General features: G+C 41.2%; 1 long non-coding RNA gene across 1 annotated transcript in view; it reads left to right on the top strand.

The window, feature by feature from the left end:
- The first annotated feature begins 3,929 nt into the window (after nucleotides 1–3,929).
- The window catches only part of LOC125387174, a 90,026-nt gene continuing 87,058 nt past the window's right edge, over nucleotides 3,930–6,897 (top strand). The window contains exon 1 of the long non-coding RNA XR_007227731.1: nucleotides 3,930–4,407. This is a non-coding gene — a long non-coding RNA (uncharacterized LOC125387174). The remainder of the gene's footprint in view (nucleotides 4,408–6,897) is intronic.

Here is a 6,897-nt window from a genome sequence, read left to right as displayed (position 1 = left end):
CCCCCCACGGGAGTCGCATTAGGGACACATGGCCAGGCGACAAAGCCCGATTTTCTGCCAACCCTCCAGGATCTTAGGCATGTATACGGTTACATAACGTTACGTGCTTGTTACCCCATGGATCTGAAGGGGCTGGAACCGAGGGTTGGAATATACACGCGTTACCACCCCTCGAGGGTAGAAACGCCATTTTGTATGTTCAGGATGACGGACGGACATTTTTCTATTCAAGATCTCAGGCCTTCGTGGTCGTCGATGTGTGGACTTTATCGAAGTCAAGATCTCTCGAAATATTTTTACTTGCGTTCGAACAGCAACCGTCGTTGCTTCGTCTTTTATATTCCGAAAGGATCCGAGGAATCTTAAGTACCTTGGTTCGTAAGAGTTTGTTAAGATCGCGTCGTTTTAAACGTTTGAAGGAATCATTTTCGCTGTTATCTTTCTATATCTATTAGCTATGATCGGAGAAGAGAAAGGACTGCTATAACCGGAGCTTGCGTCTTCCTCGAATTGTCCAAGATCATCTGGAAGGATTCACTTTCACGGCTCGAAGTGCTGAAACGACAGGACTGATCGCGGCAAATGGATTCGACGGAGCGTACCGTGTAAACCGGAAGATTTGTCGATCCATATCGCGGCTTCTATGGACACCTGTTGTGTCACCAAGGATAGTTTTAGTTTCGCGTTATCGCGACCGGTTGAGTGAGTTTTCGTGTAAACTCGACATATCAGCTCTGCCGGGGTGGTGAAGCGGGGCAAAGCGGAGACAAAGGTTAATTTGGTACGAGCTGTAATCCGTCTCATCCGTCGGATAGAGCAGCAGGACCCCAGGACGGATGACAGGAGCCCGGATTAGTGCCTTGTTCCGTCAAGGATTATATCGAGCGCGAAAAAAAAGATTAATCGATATTTCTAGTTTAGCAGGCTGCCACCATACTTTTAATGAAGTTACCCCTGGGACCATTCCGCGTTCGTGTAAAACGCAAGGAATCGGTGTCGGTGTTTATTATCAACAGAAGCAATAATCAGCAAGTTGAATAATTCTCGTTCGATATCGTTGAGAGATACTTGCTTTTCCTCCTTTTTAATTCATCGGTTAAATCGACGCACTTATCCACCGGCGCAATTCGATGCGTAATTTAAATAAATCGTTGTTCGATCGGAGAACGAAACGAGAAACGGAAGCATTTAGGTTCGTGAAAATTCTACAATTTCGTGCTGGCAATTATTCAATCAAAAAAATTCCATTTTTTACGCAACGTTATCGCGCGTCGCAGAAAGACGAGCACCTAAAGTATGAAATTTGGAAAATGGTCGTCTTCCGCCGGACTTCAATTAACGAGGTACAGTGTGCCGGTGCCGCTACCGCCACCGCCGCCTCCGCGATTTGCCTCACCACGGGGTGGAAACGTGCCCTGGATCGCGATGTTACCATTGTTCGTCATGGTAACATTGCGATACGCGTGTAACCATTGCGGGACTGGGAAGTCGAGACTGGCGTGTTCGTCTCGTCGTTAATATAATGACGAAAATGGTGAAACGGTCCGACATCACGTAGAGGTAATTCGGCACGCGTACACTCGTCTATCAAATTGATTTCCACACTCTGCGTCCTTACCAACACGTTTATTTCGTCACGTTTGCCGGACGTTGGGTAATGCAACATCGTTGGCAAATAACGAGAACATTGACAAATTTTTTTTACTCCCATCGAGGCGTGATTGTCTTTCCAATCTCGTTATACCGTTATTATCATCAACACGAGACTGTAATCGAATTTTCAAGAAGAAGACGGAAGAACTGTAATTATCTAAATTGGAAAAAATTGTACCTATACATACACACATATATATAATGTTTGAAATTGATCCTTAAAGTATGCTTCAAAATAAGTACGTATTAAGAGCGTATTATTGGTGTTGAAACGATAAAGATCGTAATCAAATTTTCTGAAACGTCGATACAGTTAATAATGCTAAATGGCATTATGGTATTATGGTAATTATCAATGTCAAATTGTAATCGAATTTTTCGAAAAAACAAAGCAATCTAAGATAACATTTTCAGTTGCTGAGCCTGACTTTTGAGTGTACCTCAGGCTAGAAAGATTACGTTAGATGGTATTCACTGATTTCTGGTAAATAAGTATCCTTTGGTACAGGTTATTTCACTGTTCAGAACAGATCATGGGCAACGTGTATTTTTCTCTACAGATGTTGCACGTAAATGGCTGGTAGAACTAGAAACGGTAGTCAGAAGATAAGGCTCGAGCACAGGACGTGACGGATCACTTTTGGAATACATGTTGGGAGAATGAAGATGGAGGAGCGTAAGCGCAACCGTCGCACCGCTGGTTCTGCTTCCTTTCCTTTCTAATTGACCAACGTTGCCAGTCAATTGAGTGGTAAATTATAGGTCTCAGGGAAAGGATAATGATTATTAGTCGAATGCTAGACTATAAACAAACGATAATAATTTCGAGTTCCGGCAGAGGAAGAACGCGTTGCAAATCACACACGTAACAGGAGAAACTATATCTACAAACTTGTACGTTATTTAATTATTCCAAAGAAATTCACCCCTTTGTTTGTCTAATTAAAATTTTGATAACTTCAATCGTCCAATTGAATCAATATCTACATATCATATATACATAGCTACATATAGATGAAACATTCTGACCGAAACGGTGCCAACGATTTAGCGGGTCAAAGGCGTTCACAATGGGGTTCGACCAGGTTTGAGAAACGATTGAAAATGGTATCTAGATAAAGTTGGGCACATTTAAGGGTCGATCGAAATCTTATCGGTAATGGCGATCATAGACGCTGTGGGTCACACTCGAGTTGGCTGTTTAATTTATCGAGCGTGACGATAATAACTCGGCACGGGTTTCGACGCGGTGGAACGAACAAGGGCGGTCGATGATGACGATGACGATAATAATAACGGTGCCGGTCGTAATAATAAAGAGGCAGTGGAGGGCCACTCTCTGCGATTCGAATACGCCGTGTGGTTATTTCAAAGGTCTACTTAGCATTCGGTGTCACGTAGAGCCCACGGTTTAATACATCAAAAACTCGGGAATCCATCGTCTACCCTCTCGGTCCTCCTTACCGTCGCGACACCCCTGGGGGTACCACGGTATTCATTTGTTCAAACTTGCAACCCTCTCGAGGACTGTGCGTGCCTTTTGTTTTGGCCGACACGAATTCTGATTGGATCGTTCGCCAGGTACTGCCGGCCATGGCAGCCTTTTCCCGGACTAGGGTTATCGGGCCAATAGTCTCCTCGAGGGCGTTCCTGGGCGGGGATTCAAACGCGTCCTACATCTGTCGCTGTTGTCATCATTATTATTATTATCATCGTGGTTCGTTGGACGTACACCTTTATGAGTTTCCGGCCGAACCCGCAACGTCGGTAACGCCACTCCTATGTGGCGCTTCCGCCACTACCTGCTAGGTGGCGATAGTTACATGTCTGTTGGCGTTTGATAGAAACATGTTTATAATCTATAACGATGTTGATATTAATGGATTATTAATTATTTTGATATTAAAAGTAGATTTTATCGAAGATTGAAATCTCTTATAAGATAAAATTACTGTGGCAGATTGACGAGAATAATGAGTTTATCGCGTTTATCGGGATAGGACATTTTACTTTCGATTAACGTTGCATTAATACGTCTGTAGAATAATACACATATAACGATACGTACGTAAAATATGCAGATATTAATACCGTAAGATGTTAATTCAATCTTTAGAAAAATACATCACGTTTCTCATTATAGTCGTTATTCGAATATTAAATACACATATGTAAACGTCCATTTATGGAAATTTACATGACGATGTTTCCCGCGGTTATGTCAAAAAATTAACGGTCATCCCGCCATCTATGTAACTCATAGTTGTTACAAAACGGCGGTGCACGGTGACGTGCTCTTGTTTTACAACGATAAAAATTACAACGAATTAGCGAAACCGGCCGTTTTATCCCCGGTCTATGCCGGGCTGAAGTATCGCGCGAGTAAATTCGAGTGCGTTTAGAGTACTGAAGTGGCTGAAAGTTCCGTGGTAAATGCAATTTTCGTCGAACGTCGCGATCACGTTGGTCGCGTTGACGGGCATATTTTTAAAAAACGGAGAGGAACAACGCGCTCGGGGTTCGTTGAATGACGTTAATCGCTTTTAGTGTTCTCGTGCGGATCGTTTAATGGCATCTAATTTCACGTGGCCCTGGGAGAGAGCGAGAGAAAGAGAGAGAGTGAGGGAGAGAGAGGGAGAGAGAGAGAGAGAGAGAGAGAGAGAGTATTCGGTAGAGTTTACAGCGTCGTAATTTATCGACGTCGAGGCTTCGATCTGCTGCCTGTTGATCGTGGGAGCCCAGTGTCCTTAACGGGTAAGTGAATTTCGCATGCATGTCGATCCAGCTGAAAGAAATACGCCATGTCAGAAAGCGGAGCCGAGTGAACTTCGGCACGATTCATCCTGTCAAAGGTCAGAGGTTTTAATATCCTGTGCTGGACACCCACTTGGCAGCGATAATTCGAATTAATAAGCGCAAATTGCCGAGTCGTGGTTAATACAGGCACATTTCGGGACTAACTCTGTACCGCGCATAGGGATATTTTAACCTCAACGAAATGGATTCTCGGAACATATCGGAACGACCAATCGTGACAGACAGCTTCCGCAGTCCTCAGAATCGTACGTTCAGAAATTAATGCCCGCAGATCGGTCATATTGGAATCAAACGTATTATACGTTCGTTCTATTCCGAAATTACGTGCACTATGTAATTACATCGATATCGTTGATTACGCATACATATAAAGAAAATGTTTAGAAACAGGTGTTTACATAAGATATTCAGGAATTTTGGTGTTACTTTGTGAGAACTCTTTAACGATATAAATAAACGAGAGGTTATGCAAACATATGTTATATTTACATCGATCTATTTTTATCGTATTGTATAATAACATTCGAATAACTTTCTCGTATTTTATATATATTTTTTTTACAACTTTTTAAACGATCTGAAGTTATTACATATAATATTATTCTTCTATTTATATCTATATAACATTCAGATCGCGTTTAGCCGGAAAAAGAAAAAGCGTAAAGTATTCAGAATATAGGATTTTTGAAACGCGTGTTTAATCGTAGTTTTCAAAAAGCTTATTTAATATTGATATTCGCCCGATAATGTTCGACGTGGCCGCGGCTTCCAGACGAAACATGTTTTCGTCATTAATCGATACAGTTCGCTGGCCAAGAGTGCCAATATTTTCCACAACGGACTTTTAATTGTCTGGTGCTTGTCGCGGTATATTGCGTTGCATTGTGCAGCGCTGAAAGAAAGCGTGTCACGTGGTCGAATCGAAATTAATATTTTCTATTTTCGCGGACAATATCCCATTTTGTATAGTCGAGCGCATTCGCTTATTGTCTCGTGTATGAACGCACGAAGCGTCGATACAAGGCGTGGATACGCGTGTATAGAACATCCAGCTAGAGAAAGCGGGAGCGAGAGAAACGAAAAGAAAGAAAAGCAGAGAAAGACGCGAGCGTAGTAAAACATAGTGTTAGGTAGAAAAAAGAGAAAATAAAAAAATGACGACACTTGTAGAGACGCGTCCATACTTTTGTATCCTATTGCTGGGTCCGGGGTACAAATGACACTCATTTGTACTGATAGGGATCGTTGCTCGTCTCGCAAAAAGCGCGGGGCTTAATGACCAAGATGCACCTATACGATATCTCGTCACAGATCCGTCAGCGATATCGAGCGTGGCTCAACAATGCGTCCGTCGGAATTAAAAATGTATTATACAAGCTGTCGTTCGGCCTGTGTTCCGTTTAATCGACTCGATCCTCGTTACAACGCGAAACGGGAAAACACTTCACTCGAATGTGCTCGTTTCGCGTTTTACCGTTCTGCTCTTTTTTTCTGTACGAAACTTCTTTTCGGCACTGTTACAATTTTCTTTCTTCGTTAACGCGTATGGAAATGAAAAATTCAATTTTTTAACGTTAAATAGAGGAGATAGATAGATAGTTATTGAGGTAGAACGTGTTAGGTTAAGCTTGATTCATAGATGTATAAAAATCTGCTTTCGATGTTACATTTATGGGCGTGTAAAATATAGATTATCTGAACGTAACTGAATAAATGAAATAATAATATAAGTGGTACTTTCGTCTATCCGCAACGGTATCTTCCCGAGTTTGTTTCATATAATACATTACAATTGAGAAACTTTATTAAATTCTGATTAACTGATCCTGTTGTTATTTTATGTTTTAGAGGTAGGATCGCGTTAGTTATTATTATGTTATATAGATAATAAATCCACACTTCTCGGAGTAGAAAAACCTTTATTGCACACACTTAAAAGGGTCACAAACGAATGAAAGAAAAAAGGCAAGAGAGGTCCTAAAACTATCGATCAGGTCTATCGACCGTGTCTAGGAATACCTTCTAATTACTCCTTTTGTAACTAGCCGTCAGCATTTAGATGGCGAGCGAGAACTCACGTTGTTATTTTCAACAGATCCTTTGAATTCCAGCATTTTAGCATGAACCGAATAATGTTTGTTCTTCATAATACGTCATAATACGTCATCGCTGTTGGAATAATATCTAGATAATTAAATTTTAACATTTGCATGACAATACACCTCATCTGCGAAGATGGCATTCGTGTTTGTGCTATAAAAATGATCACGTGTCCCACACAAATGAGTACGACGTTTATAATAATTTAGAATAATATCAATATGTCGATGCTAGTCCGATACAATGCTGTGGTATCAATTGGGCAATATTTTTACAGTTTCGTCGTCATAATAAATCATTATAGCTGCATTAAAGTAATAATAAATC

Source organism: Bombus terrestris, chromosome 2, assembly GCF_910591885.1.
Source record: "Bombus terrestris chromosome 2, iyBomTerr1.2, whole genome shotgun sequence".
Lineage (NCBI taxonomy): Eukaryota > Metazoa > Arthropoda > Insecta > Hymenoptera > Apidae > Bombus > Bombus terrestris.
The sequence above is the reverse complement of the archived record's forward strand: the minus strand, read 5'-3'. Positions and strand labels throughout refer to the sequence as shown.